Here is a 14,398-nt window from a genome sequence, read left to right as displayed (position 1 = left end):
AAATGTGAGAGTACAGGTGTCTTTTTAGTGAATTGTTTTCATTTCCTTTGGATGTATAGCCAAGAAGTGGAATTGCTGGATCATATTTGCAGTCCTATTTTTTTTAATTTTGAGGAACCTCCATACTATTTTGCATAGCGGCCTAACCAACTTACATTCCCATCAGTGGTGCACAGGAATTCCCTTTTTCCACATACTCATCAATACTTTTTTATCTCTTGTCTTCTTAATGATAGCCATAACAAATGTGAGATGATATCTCACTGTGGTTTTGATTTGCATTTCCTGATGACTAGTGATGCTGAGCATCTTTTCATATACTGGCTGGTCATTTGGATGTCTTCTTGGAAAAACGTCTGTTCAGTTCTTCTGCCTATTTTTACATCATATTTTTTATCTTTCTGTTATTGAGTGTATGAGTTCTTTATATATTTAGATATTAACCCCTTGGGCTTCCCAGATGGCGCTAGTGGTACAAAACCCACCTGGTAAAGTGGGTAATCTGGGTAAAGAACCAATGCAGGAGACCCAGGAGACGTGGGTGTGACCCCTGGGTCAGGAAGAGCCTCTGGAGGAGGGCATGGCAACCCACTCTGGTATTCTTGCCTGGAGAATCCCCTGGACAGAGGAGCCTAACAGGCTACAGTCCACAGGGTCACAAAGAGTTGGACATGACTGAAGCGACCTAGCACACACCCAAGCATTAACCCCTTATCCAGTATATTGTTTGCATATATTTTCTCCCATTCTGTAACTTCTTTTTTCATTTTATTGATTTTTGCTGTACAGAAGCTTGTTAGTGTGATGTAGCTCCACTTGTCAATTTTTGCTTTTGTGGCTTGTACTTTTGATATCATATCCAAAAACTGTTCCCAAGACCAGTGTCAAAGAGCTTTTTCCCTGTGTTTTCTTCTAGAAGTTTAACAGTTTCAGATCTTATGTTCAAGACTTTAATCCATTTTGAATTGATTTTTGTGTGTTGTCTAAGATGGGGGTCCAGTTTCATTCTTTGGCATGTGGCTGTCCAGTTTTCCCAGCACTATCTATTGACGAGACTGTCCTTTCTCCATTGTGTTATTCTTAGCTCCTTTGTTATAAACTAATTGGCTATATATTCCTGGGCTTATTTCAGGGCTCTCTGTCCCATTTGTCTATATGTCTGATTTTACTGTTTTACTTACTATAGCTTTGCAGTATACTTTGAAATTGAAACACATGATGCCCCCGCCTTTTTCTTTCTCAGGATTGCTTTGGCTATTCAGGGTCTTTTGTGTTTCCATACAAATTTTAGGGATCTTTTTTTTTTTATTTCTGTGAAAAGAAAATGCCATTAGAATTTTAACAGGGACTACATTGAGTCAAAAGGTAAGAGATTAAATTGTTATTTTGAAATCAGTTGTGTTTCTACACACTATCAATGAAATATATGAAAAATAAAACAATCCCATTTATGATGGTATCAAAGACAATAAAATACCTAGGAGTAATTTTAACCAAGTGAAAGTGAAAGATTTATACAATGAAAACAATATTTTGTTGAAAGAAATTGAAGACAACACAAATGGAAAAATATTCTGTTTGTGGATTAGAAGAATTAATATTGTTAAAATGTCCTTACTACCCAAAGCCATCTATAGATTCAGTACAATTCATTTTAATGACAATTCTATGGGGTAGGTGATTATTATACTCCTTTAGCAGATGCTTAGCAAATTAATAATGTAAATGAGATCAGAAAAGGAATGATTACCTGACATAAGAGAATATTGTTTTTAAGCACTGCTTTTCAAACTTCAATAACTTATAGGCTCCTTTTAACTGATTTTAAAGCTACAGTCTTTTAGTATTGATGTACATTATTATAATTGTACTTAAATATGAACAAATATAAAATTAGGTATAAATTCTTTATGCTTATATTTCTTATGTAGCTATAAACTAAAACAGATTTAAAAGTGAGGTACCCCAAGAAAAAAGCCTGTAAAACTAATGAAATTCAAATTAACAACACTATTTTTGTACAATAGATATTGTGGTGAAACAATTGCTGCTGACATGTGAATACAGAGCTGCCTGCAACCCCCCTGATTTTTTTTTTGGCACCTTTCATTACCATTGGCTCTCTTCTTCTGCCACACTTCTTTCCAGAATATTGAAAATTCAAGGCTGGTACAAAGTGCAGTGACTGCACCATGATGTCATTTCGGTCTTTACTTAGTGGAACTGTGTCATTTACATATTAAGTAAACCTCTTCTTTTCTCCTTATTCCTAACAATCAAAGTAGTGTGCTTGATACAAGCTCAGGTTAGAAAAGCAAATATATATGTGTATTTGTAATACTGTTACAAATCATGATGCTGTGCTTAGTTAATAAGTGGCCATTGTAGTGTTCCATTCTATGTTTACTTTAGATTGTAAACTTTGGTTTCAGTTCAATAGAGGGTCTGTTTTGGAGTACTCATCAGTTCAGTTCAGTTCAGTCGCTCAGTCGTGTCCAACTCTTTGCGACTCCATGAATCACAGCACGCCAGGCCTCCTTGTCCATCACCATCTCCCAGAGTTTACTCTCAACCATCGAGTCGGTGATGCCATCCAGCCATCTCATCCTCTGTCGTCCCCTTCTCCTCCTCCCCTTAACCCCTCCCAACATCAGAGTCTTTTCCAATGAGTCAACTCTTCGCATGAGGTGGCCAAAGTACTGGAATTTCAGCTTTAGCATCATTTCTTCCAAAGAACACCCAGGACCAATCTCCTTTAGAATGGACTGGTTGGCTCTCCTTGCAGTCCAAGGGACTCTCAAGAGTCTTCTCCAACACCACAGTTCAAAAGCATCAATTCTTCAGTGCTCAGCTTTCTTCACAGTCCAACTCTCACATCCATACATGACCACTGGAAATACTATTGCCTTGACTAGATGGACCTTTGTTGGCAAAACAATGTCTCTGCTTTTCAACATGCTATCTATGTTGGTCATAACTTTCCTTCCAAGGAGTAAGCGTCTTTTAATTTCATGGCTGCAGTCACCATCTGCAGTGATTTTGGAGCCCCCAAAAAGAAAGTCTGACACTGTTTCCACTGTTTCCCCATCTATTTCCCATGAAGTGATGGGACCAGATGCCATGATCTTCTGAATGTTGAGCTCACACACCCTTGAAAATACATCCTGGATCCCAGGTTGATACTCTTCATGTATTTTAAGCCATTATTTATTTATGTGGTGTTCAGTCGCTAAGTTGTGTCTGACTCTGCGACCCCATGGACTGCAGCATGCCAGACCTCCCTGTCCCTCACCATCTCCTGGAGTTTGCCCAAGTTCATATCCATTTAATCAGTGGTTCATATCCATTTAATCAGTGATGCCATCCAACCATCTCATCCTCTGCCACCCTCTTCTTCTGCCTTCAGTCTTTCCCAGCATCAGAGTCTTTTCCAGTGGGCTTCAGCTTCAGCATCAGTCCTTCCAATGCATATTCAGGGTTGATTTTCCTTAGGATTGACTGGTTTCTTATATATTTATTAGAATAATCCTCCAAATACTTCTAACAGGAAAGACTGTTAAGCTAATTTATTATGATATCTCTATGATAACTCTTTGAAAGCAATAAATTTATATTTCTATAAAGTATTGTATAACTCAGACTTTCATTAATTTAGAAGTACTTTTTCTCTTTAGAATTTCTAGTTATAAATGTCTTATGGAATGTACTGTTACTCTGTTCTGTAACTGGGAAGGTAAATTTTAGTTTGACTAGAAAAAGAATGCCTCCTACCAAATTTTTAAGTCATGCAAGACAATAAAGAATAAAGCCTCCGGAAATGGTGAAGCATGATAACAAAGGACATTATCACTTCCCCTGATTATGTTGCTGTAAGCATTCAAGTGGGATTTCTCTCAAAATAATCGGCTCTTTCTTGGGTCTCTTTCCTTCCCAACCTCTTTCTCCCCTCCTTTTCTTCTTTCTCTTACCTTTGACTCTTTCACTTCCTCATTTTCCCTCTTTCTTATTCCCTTCTTTTAAACATGAGATCACCTATCTTTTCACATCTCAATTAGTCTACAGTCTCGCTTTCTTCATTTGACGGTTGACAACAGTGGAGAAGAATACAGTAAGGTTCTTCTAACAGCGTCTCACCAATTGCTCTCAATCAGCCACTTCATAGGCCCTTCCAAATAAGGATGGTTCCTGACTCAGGCTGGTCTAGATGAAAGAGCATACTTAATTTGCCTCAGAATATTCACTCCAATACTCTGAAGTACAAAAAGAAAAAAAAAGCACCACCTCTGGGGCAGCCCAGGTAGCTATTTGGCTCTTAGTTTTACTCCTAACTTGCTCTTCAGTGAGTACATGGACCCTGCAATCTCAGGAGTGAGCTGGGGATGGTGGGGTGTGCCTACTTCTAACACTGCTTTGCTCAAGATGGAATTCCACTATGATAAGCAGTGCTGCTGTTGAGTGAGCTGTTTTTCAGGTGCCACCGTGCTTACATTTAAAGCAGCCTCCAGATACCATACGTAGCTGAACTCCACCATTATACGTGCATGCATTCATCCATTCTGGCTCTGCACATTAGCTGTGTGACCTTGGACAAGTCTCAGTTTCTTTATCAGTGAAGTGGGGCTATACACATCATAGAGTTTTATGAGAATTAAGAGTTTTCATGGGTAAAGAGCTTTAAATGGTGCCTGGCATTAGCTGGCTAAAATTGCTTTCATTCAGGAAGCACTTATTTAGTATCTGCTATATTCCAAACAATCCAAGAGATCTAGAGATGAAAAAGACACAGCCCTGCATTCTGGGGACCTATATAATATAACATGGTCTTACAATAAAGATATTTAGGGAGTTAGGTAAAGCTTCATCACAGGTAAATTTTGAACTGGGTCTTGAAGGGTAACCAGACTCTTGCCAAATGGAACGGCATTAGAGAATATACATTCCAAGCAGAGGGAATCATTTGTGAGTAGAGTAAAACTGAAAAATACTATGGAGTCCTTGGCTGTTATTAGATAACATTTTCACCTGCTCTCTGATGCCTACCTTCTTACATAGGGGTCTGAAGTGGGTTCAGTGAACATCTTGGAAATTATAATCTTATAACTAGCTGTTACCTAATTTATAATAATAATAATTATTTAACTGGTTCATCAAAGAATTTGAACTGAAAAAACGTGTCGGGGCCTTAGCAGTGCCTCTTCACAGTGACGCATCTGCTGTTGCACAATCCTTATCCTGAGATGACCACCATGTGACAGGAACAGTAAATTGTTAGAAAAAAACTGGTGGTTAGAACAACTGGAAGTGGGTGGTCTTCCTCCTTTCAGCAGAGCTTTTTAGTTAAGGTTTCTAAATGAAGTAGGTCTTACCTTGGTTTCTTCTTTAGACAGAAGAACCTTAAGTCTTAAGATCTTGCCTGTTCTTATCATTAGCAAAGAACTGTGTTTTTTTTCCCCCTTTGGTCAAATCTCAAATTAAGAAGGTTCCTTTTATTCATGGAATTTCCATTTATGTGCCCAACTCAAGCTGTGTTTTATCTCCTACAAAGCCTCTTCCTGCAGCTTTGCTTTCACTTCCTCTCCCCACCCTTGTAGTCATGTACTGAAGGGTTTGGCAGCTGGTTGAGGTATCCGTCAGCATTTTTCACTGTGGAAGGAGAAAAGGTTGGAAACAGTTACGTGGGGATACTTGTCACATTTTCCTTTCCTTTTTTATTTAAGTGACCCACTCGTTCCATTACAAAAGCCTAATGAGAACCTTGGCTTGTAAATTTTACTTTAGTAGCCTGGAGCTGGACTACAGTAATGTGTTGGATGACATATAACCAATAGTTTCTCAGTGAAGAGTATCCTTAAAAGCCCATGTGAAACAGTGAGAATTCTTGATTCTGCCCCTTTGACAGTATGACAGGTTTTATGAAGAGTGATAATGGGCTCTGGGAGTCACAGGATTGGGGAAGGAGCTGAGCAGTCCATTCTCCATCCTCATTTATTAACAGATTCTCCTTGGATGCCTTTAGGAAATACTCTGCTTATGGTATTTAATATACCACCAGCACACTCTCACCTTCTTCACTGACTTGGAAATTGCATCTAGCTTAAGGAGCTCTGACTCTTTCTGTGGGCCTGTCTATTCCAACTTTGAGATCCTGTGTGGATTTGGCTGTCTTGTATCAAATCTGCTTGAAACAGTTGGACTATAAGCAAACTAATTATGTCATTGACTGTATAGCAGTAAAGAGAGTAAAAAACAGTATAGATTCTTTAAAAGCTGTCATGACTAGACGTGAAATAAGCTACCCGTGAACAGCTTCATCTATAGCCTGAAGGGTTTTGGCCTTGAAAACTGTCAGATATTAAATCAGATTTTAGATCGTGGAATCCTGGCTAGCTCCTAGGGGCAACTTCAGCCATTACACTTTGTCACCAAGCATTTCATCTGCAGGATTTGCTTTGAGATTATAAGGGATGTGGAGACCAATGAGTTTTTCCTTATCCAATGTTCCATTTGATGCTCCATAGCTGACCTGTTTTGGCAAACAAATAGAAGACACCAGGGTAGACTGTCATATATCCTTGCTTAAGTGCCTCAGGAGACACATTTTTTATTTCTCAAGCATGACTTTGGTGGCTAGAGTTTCCCATTTTGGAGGTGTCAGTGTTGAGCAGACAAAGCTGCTAGTTATTGATTGCCATTGAAGTCATTTCAAAGGCAGTAAAGCCCAAGGACTGCTCTTTGGATAGAGCTACAACTGGTGTAGCTTCTCTTTCTAAGAGCCTGTTACAAGTTAAAATAGTTTTGACAGTGTCTTTAAGTGCACATCTTTGTCTCCAAACATAATTAGTGTTGAAAAATGAAACCCTCATAGTTAAGGCTTTGTGACTTAGACAGCAGCTCCATCTGCTGCTTGCTAAAGGTGTTTGCTTGGTTCATCTCTTGGTTTTATAAGATTGAATACAGACAGACACAGAACTTAGAATGCCAAACCCAAGGCTTCAGTTTTATTGATGGGTTTCTATTGCACACAGCACTGACATAAGCTGATTGTGTTCCTGGTGAACCTCATTTGTCTATCCTGTTGATAATGTGATAGCTGCTAATCAACTCAGCAGCATCTCTTGACTGAATTGACTTATGTGCACTCAAAATAGAGAATTATTTTTACTGTCTACCAGCCTTGGAAAAAGCAAATATACTCTACTACTTACAAAGAGAAAATTTAATCCCTCTCTTTCATCAGTGGGTTTAACTTGGTTAACAAGATATTAGGCTGGGATGCCTTATTCTTTGTCATCAGTACCACATAGGCTAAGTAGACAGGAATTTTTTTTTTTTTTTAAGATTCTTGATAACTGAAAGGAACTTCCACAAACTGCTAATAGAAGTCACTTCTGAATAATAGGATTATGCATGATTTCATTTTCTTTATGCTTTTCTGAGTTTTCACAGTGAGCATACATAAGAAAAGAGCAAATATTTTATATTACAAAAGAAAAAAGTAATTTAAAACCAGAACATCCTATAGGTAGCTATAGCCTTGAGTTGCTGTTCTCAGTCTTTCTCATTCATTTGTGTGGCCTTTTCTGGGCTTCAGTTTCCCTTGTCAATAAAAGAGAAGAATTGAACTAAGGGCCTGCTCAATTTTAACATTCTAAGGTTTGTAATTATTAATATCTACCCCCTTTTTTTTCTCTTTTCAGCCTCTCACACTCCCCTGTGTCTGTTTCCAGTATTTGTAGTCAACATGATCTAGTTTTTGCCATATTAAAATAAGGAAATCCTTTCAAGACCCCCTCCCCCATACTCCCAGCTCTTTCTTTCTTCTACCTCCCACTTAAACTTTGCCAAAAAGTTATCTAAAATTACTCTCTCTCATCCCTCTTCGACTCACCACAGTCTGCTTTCCATCCCTGCCACTGCACCAGAATAATCTGGGCTGAGATCACCAGTGAGCTCACAGTGCCAAGTGCAGTAGGCACATTCAAGTTCTCATTCTCTGTTACCTCTCAGCAGCATTTGAAGTACACACAATGAAATCTCATCTGGCTTCTATATCATTACACTTAGGGCTGTTATTTTTGAGTTTACTTTGGGGAATATCCTCTTCTCCCTGGTTCACCCACCAAGGCTACCTCCCAAGCTCACTCTCTTTTCTTTTTGGCCTAGCTATTCCTGTCTTAGTAGATCCCAAATAGAAGAGAACAGCAGAATTCCCTTGTGTCCCAGACTTCTAAATTCAACTGCTTGCTCTGTAGTATGCAGGCTAACAAAATATGGACTCGTAATCTTCCCTCCAAATGTTACACCTCCTCCAGAATCATCAGTCTCAATAAATGGCCCCACAAATCACTTGAATGCATAAACCTAAATCCTCAATGTCTAAAATCCAGGGTTTCATCATATACCTTTATCTACTTTCCCTGAAGCTACATCCTCATACAGATCCTTGCCATATCTTATTTTGCCCACAACTGCCCTTTAAATAGTCTCCTGGCCTCTTGTACTGTTCTCCCCTAGTCCATTCCCTATACAGCAGCCAGAACTGTCTTTTATTTTTTTAAGTCAGATTTATTGAGGTTTGATTTATATATAGTAAAATTGCCTTTTTTAAGTATACAGTTCTATGAGTTGTGACAAATGCATGCAAGCATATAACCACCACCGTACAATATTTGGATTGTTTTCAGTTTTTACCTGTCAACCTTTGCATACAGTGTTTAGTGTAAACACAAGTTTTCATACCTGGAATGTAATTGCTGGGTTACCTGGGAAGTTTATGTTTAACTTTATAAGAAACTGCCAAACTGTTTTCTGAAGTGACTGAACTATTAGCATTCCCACTAGCACTGGGTAAGAATCTCAATTGCTCCATATCACATCCTCCTTAACCCCAGTTTTTGGTTTTAACTTATTTTAATTATTCCAATAGATGTATGGCAGTACTTACTGTAGTTTTAATTTGTATTTCTGTATGACTAATGATATTTAACATCTTTCCCTTGTTTATATGCAATCCCTTTACCTTTGGTGGAGTATCTGCTCAAATCTTTTGCATTTATTTTTATTGGATTTATTTTTCTTGAATTTTGAAAGTTCTTCGTATATTCTGGATACAAAGTTCTTTGTTAAATATGAACATTGCAAAAAATTTCTTATCTGTGGCTTGTCTTTTCATTCTCTTATCAATCAGTACCTTTGTCAAAACAATTTTAGTAAACACTAAATTATCAGTTTTTTCGCTATGGATCATGCATTTAGTGTGGTATCTACGAACTCTTCTTATCCCAAAGTTGCAAAGAATTTTTCCTATATTTGCTTTCAAAAGTTCTGTAGCTTTACATTTTATACTTAGATCTGTGATCCCTTTAGAATTCATTTTTGTGTATGAGGTGTGACTATGGATTAAGGTTCATTTTTTTGCCTATGGATATCCAGTTTTTCTAGCACATTTGTTGAAAGGTATCCTTTTCATTTTATCAAAAATCAATTAACTATATTTGTGTGGATCTATTTCTGGTCTCAGTTCTCTTCTATGTCTGTTCTGATCTATATCCAGGATCAGTAACCTTTTTCTTTAAAGAACCAAATCATAAATATTTTAGGTTTTACAGGTGAAAAAGCAGAAACCAAGATATTGTTATGTAAACACTTGTATAACAAGAAAGAAAATACATTTCCATGAATTTCATTACAGAATTCAAAATGCAAAAATTGAGGATAGTTTTTTTTTTTTTTTGTAAGACAGCTCTACTTAAGAAGGAGAATGGAATTCTGTTTCAGGAGAGGGATAAATAGTTTGTGGTAAGATCAACAATGATTCATTTTGCTTCATTCAGGTTCAGAATTAGTGTTTCCTGTCATCAAAGCTGATTACAAATATTTATTTATTGATGCATATCTGTAATGAAATTTCACATATTTTTATCTTTGAAAATGTTTTTCATACAAGTGATTCATGTGGCAGTGGAAATGAAATTTATGGAGTGCTGAAAAGTACTGCAAAATGATGAGGGTGCTACATGGTCTGTCATAACTACTCAGTTCTCCATTGTAGCACAAAAACCACCATCAGTACAGTTCAGTCCAGTCACTCAATCGTGTCCGACTCTTTGCGACCCCGTGGACTGAAGCACGCCAGGCTTCCCTATCCATCACCAACTCCCACAGGTTGTTCAAACTCATGGCCATCGAGTCTGTGATGCCATCCAACCATCTCATCCTCTGTCATCCCCTTCTCCTCCTGCCTTCAGTCTTTCCCAGCATCAGGGTCTTTTCTAATGAGTCAGTTCTTCACATCAGGTGGCCAAATATTGAAGCTTCAGCATCAGTCCTTCCAATGAATATTAAGGACTGATTTCCTTTAGGATTGATTGATTTGATTTCCTTGCAGTCCAAGGGACTCTCAAGAGTCTTCTCAAATGCCACGGTTCAAAAGCACCAATTCTTTGGCGCTCAGCTTTCTTTATGGTCCAGGTCTCACATCATACATGACTACTGGAAAAACCATAGCTTTGACTAGATGGACATTTGTTGGCAAAGTAATATGCTTTTTATATGCTTTTTAATACTGTCTAGGTTGGTCATAGCTTTTCTTCCAAGGAGCAAAGGTCTTTTAATTTCATGGCTGCAGTCACTATCTGCAGTGATTTTGAAGCCCAAGAAAATAAAGTCTGTCACTGTTTCCATTGTTTCCCCATCTATTTGCCATGAAGTGATGGGACATGCCATGATCTTCATTTTTTTGAATGTTAAGTTTTAAGCCAGCTTTTTCACTCTCCTCTTTCACTTTCATCAAGAGGCTCTTTAGTTCCTCTTCACTTTCTGCCATAAGGGTAGACAATATGCAAACAATTGGACCTGGCTATGTGCCAATAAAACTTCATTTATGGGCACTGAAATCTGAATTTCATTTAATTTTGACTTGTCACAAAATAATACTTTTAATTTTTTTCAACCATTTAACAATTTTAAAAACATCTTTAGCTTATGAACATACAAAAACATGCAATAGACTAGATTTGCCCTATGGGTTGTAATTTGTTTACCCCATTTCTCTCATGTATACATATTTCTATCCTTTTGCCAGTTCTACCTTGTCAGGATTACTATAGCTTAAAAGTCTTTTTTTTTTTTTTAAGTAATTTAAAAATGTTTATTTACTGAATGACAGTTATTTTATACTACCTTGATGGGCCTCTAAAATAATTCTATTAAACAGCTATGAAAAATTGTATAACCATTAAGGTACCATATACATTAAAGGAAAATTTACTTTTTCTATGGATCATATGAACATTAAAATAACATTAGCAGAATAATTATTTTGCTACATATTCACAAATTTTATCAGTTATTTAGCATATTTATTATTCATATTTGGTCACTGATATTTTTCTGTATAATGTAGTTTTAGTATATCTTTTTGTAATATTTCAAAAAATTAGCTGTAATACCACAAAGTTGCATTTTATGGTTAATAAACTTGAAGCTGTTGATATCCTTAATTGACTCTTCTCTATAATCAGAGCATTTTTAATTGAGAAAATATTCTTCCTACAGATGCTGATATATGTGGTAAGCTCAAAGCAAATTCCTCAACAAAGGAGGAAATTCTCAATTCTAATTTTATTTTGAAATTAGTAAATGTTTCAGGTCAGATACCTTCATAGTTTCTGACTTTCTTCCTCCATTCAGAGTACTGTTCTTTTTTTTTTTTTTTTTTAACTTTGCAATATTGTATTGGTTTTGCCATATTAAAAATCTTAAAATCCAGTAATATGAGTCCTGCAACTTTGTTCTTTTCTGAAATTATTTCTGGCTATTTTAGTTTCTTGGCCTTGCTATATACATTTTAGAATCAACTTGATGATTTCTACAAAAAATCCTCTCAGATTTTGGTTGGAATTATGTTGAATCTGCAGAGCAACTTGGGGAGAATTGACATCTTAATTACACTGAGAGAACTTGATATATTTCTCTATTTATTTAGGTCTTTGATCTCTTTAATCAGTCTTTTAGTTTTTTGCATATAGATTTTATGCATACTATATTAGACTTATACCTAAGTATTTCAGGTTTTTTGGTCAAAGCTGTCTTTTTAAAATATAGATTATGTCATCTTGTTTCCTTGTTTGAAACCCTTTGGTGGGTTCCCACTGCCCTTAGGAAACTCTATACTTTAAAAGACTATAAAAGGCCCCACGTGATGTGGACCCTGCTCTCTTTTTCAGCCTAATTTTATGCCATTCTTCCCCTTGCTCAAAATGTTTCAGTCTAAGAATAGCAAGAAATGGTTTTATCAACTAAAGTATATAACTTTTAGAACATTTGAAAGAGTAAATTAATACTTTCAAACAAACACTTGAAAAATATATTTTAACTTTATTGAAAAAAGACATTCCATGATCTCCAGCAAAGAATGAACTTAGATTTTGGCCAAGTCATTGGACTCTCTGTGTGGAATTCTTTGATCTTTGTCTGCATTTCTTCCACTGAGGCAGAGTGCTCTGTGAGTGTTGTTTACAAGGGATGTAGCTTTGTATATATTAGCTAAAGAAAATGTTCTTTCCTTTCTTATAAATGTGCTGAAACTTGACGAAAGGCTGTGTTTCTGACAAACCAAAGACACTGGTCACTGTCATTGTCCATGAATGAAGATAAACTTTCCAGCTATTAAAATGGTTCTTACATGTACATGCCCACTGCCAGCTTTATTATAATATCCAAAGTGGAAACATAAGATTGTAGTGGGAAGGTCTGTAGCACTGTGCCAAAGAGAGAGACAAGAGAGAGAGAGAGAGCCACAAGATTTTTTTTTTTTTTAAGATAAGCCTCAAACTAGCACATTTAATCAACTAGTATTTATCCAGCTCCTTGCTATTGTTGTTTAGTTACTAAGTCGTGTCTTAACTCTCTGCGAGCCCATGGAACGTAGCCCACTAGGCTCCTCTGTCCGTGGAATTTCCCAGGAATAATACTGGAGTGGGTTGCCATTTCTTCTCCAGGGGATCTTCCTGACCCAGGGATCAAACCTGTGTCTCCTGTTTTGGCAGGCAGATTCTTTACCACTGAACCACCAGGGAAGCCCATCCAACTCCTTACATTAGACATATAGAAATTAATAAGATATAGCCCAGGCTTAGATTTGGGAGAATGGCATTGAAACATGTGAAATGTCATGTATGAAACGAGATGCCAGTCCAGGTTTAATGCACGATGCTGGATGCTTGGGGCTGGTGCACTGGGACGACCTAGAGGGATGGTATGGGGAGGGAGGAGGGAGGAGGGTTCAGGATGGGGAACACATGAGAAATAAAGGAATAAAAAATTTAAAAAAAATAAAAAATAAAAAAATAAAAATAAAAAAAAATAAAAAGTTCAAAAACTAGTGAGAAAATAGACAATTAAAAGTGAAAGTGCTTGTTCATGGAGATATGTCTAAGTGACTTTGATGGTACCAAGGAGAAATGAGTAGCCCAGTGGGATTTAGAGTTTGAAAAGACTAGTTGATTTTTTAAGACATAAGGCTAGAAGGGAGGCAAGGACTATATCCTAAATACCTAAGAGGCTTGTATTTCATCCTGTAACTCAGAGGTTCCAACACCTCAGTGTACATAGAATTACCTGGAGACCTTGTTTAAAGATCAGATTCCTGGACTCTTCCGTAAGAGACTGACTTTGGGTGTTTCCCCAGGTGGTTCTTACCCATCTAGCAACCCCTATCTGACATTTTTGGAGCCAATGCATTAGGTAATATTGAACCACAGAATAGTTCAGCTAGGTAATATGGTGATCATATTAAAATTATAGAAAAAAAAATCTGATAGTAGTAGAGAATGGTGGAGTCACTTGAGAATTCACTAAATGCAAATTCTGATGCAGTAGGACTGGGATTGGACTTTAGATACTACATTTCTAACAGCCTTCAAGATGATGCTGATACTGCTCTACTAAGGACCACAGTTTGAGTAACAAAGGTAGAGAGGTTAGATTGGGATGGGGTGAGGCTACTGGCATGGAGATCAGTTAACAACCTATTGCAGGAACCTAGGCAAAAGATGGTGAGTATGTGAACTACCAGCAGTGTCTGGTAATAGGAAGGAGTGCCAGTGAAATGTAATAGATAAAGTTGGCAAGACTAATTTACAAAAGGCTTTAGGATGTGTAGTTAGGCGTGAGGGGAGAGGTGTCAAGAATGATCTGAAGGTTGAAGCTTAGCTATCTAGGTAGATGATAGTGACAGTAGCTGAATTAGGATAAAGACAGGGGCAGAAGGTGGCCTGGAGGGTAGAGGAGGGCTGGCTAGAGTATAAAAGCATCTCAACAGTTGAGAAAATAGGTGGCCAAACAATTAGTCCTGGATGCATTGTGTTTGAGGAGTCTACGAGGTATCCAAACATAA

The 14,398-nt window shown here is 37.2% G+C and overlaps 1 protein-coding gene across 9 annotated transcripts in view; it reads left to right on the top strand.

Annotated features, from left to right (window-relative positions):
* Positions 1–14,398, top strand: part of PEAK1 (pseudopodium enriched atypical kinase 1) — a 313,556-nt gene that overhangs the window by 227,128 nt on the left and 72,030 nt on the right. The gene's annotated exons all lie outside the window — the stretch shown is intronic.

The sequence above is a fragment of the Bos indicus x Bos taurus genome, chromosome 21, assembly GCF_003369695.1.
Source record: "Bos indicus x Bos taurus breed Angus x Brahman F1 hybrid chromosome 21, Bos_hybrid_MaternalHap_v2.0, whole genome shotgun sequence".
NCBI lineage: Eukaryota > Metazoa > Chordata > Mammalia > Artiodactyla > Bovidae > Bos > Bos indicus x Bos taurus.
The sequence above is the reverse complement of the archived record's forward strand: the minus strand, read 5'-3'. Positions and strand labels throughout refer to the sequence as shown.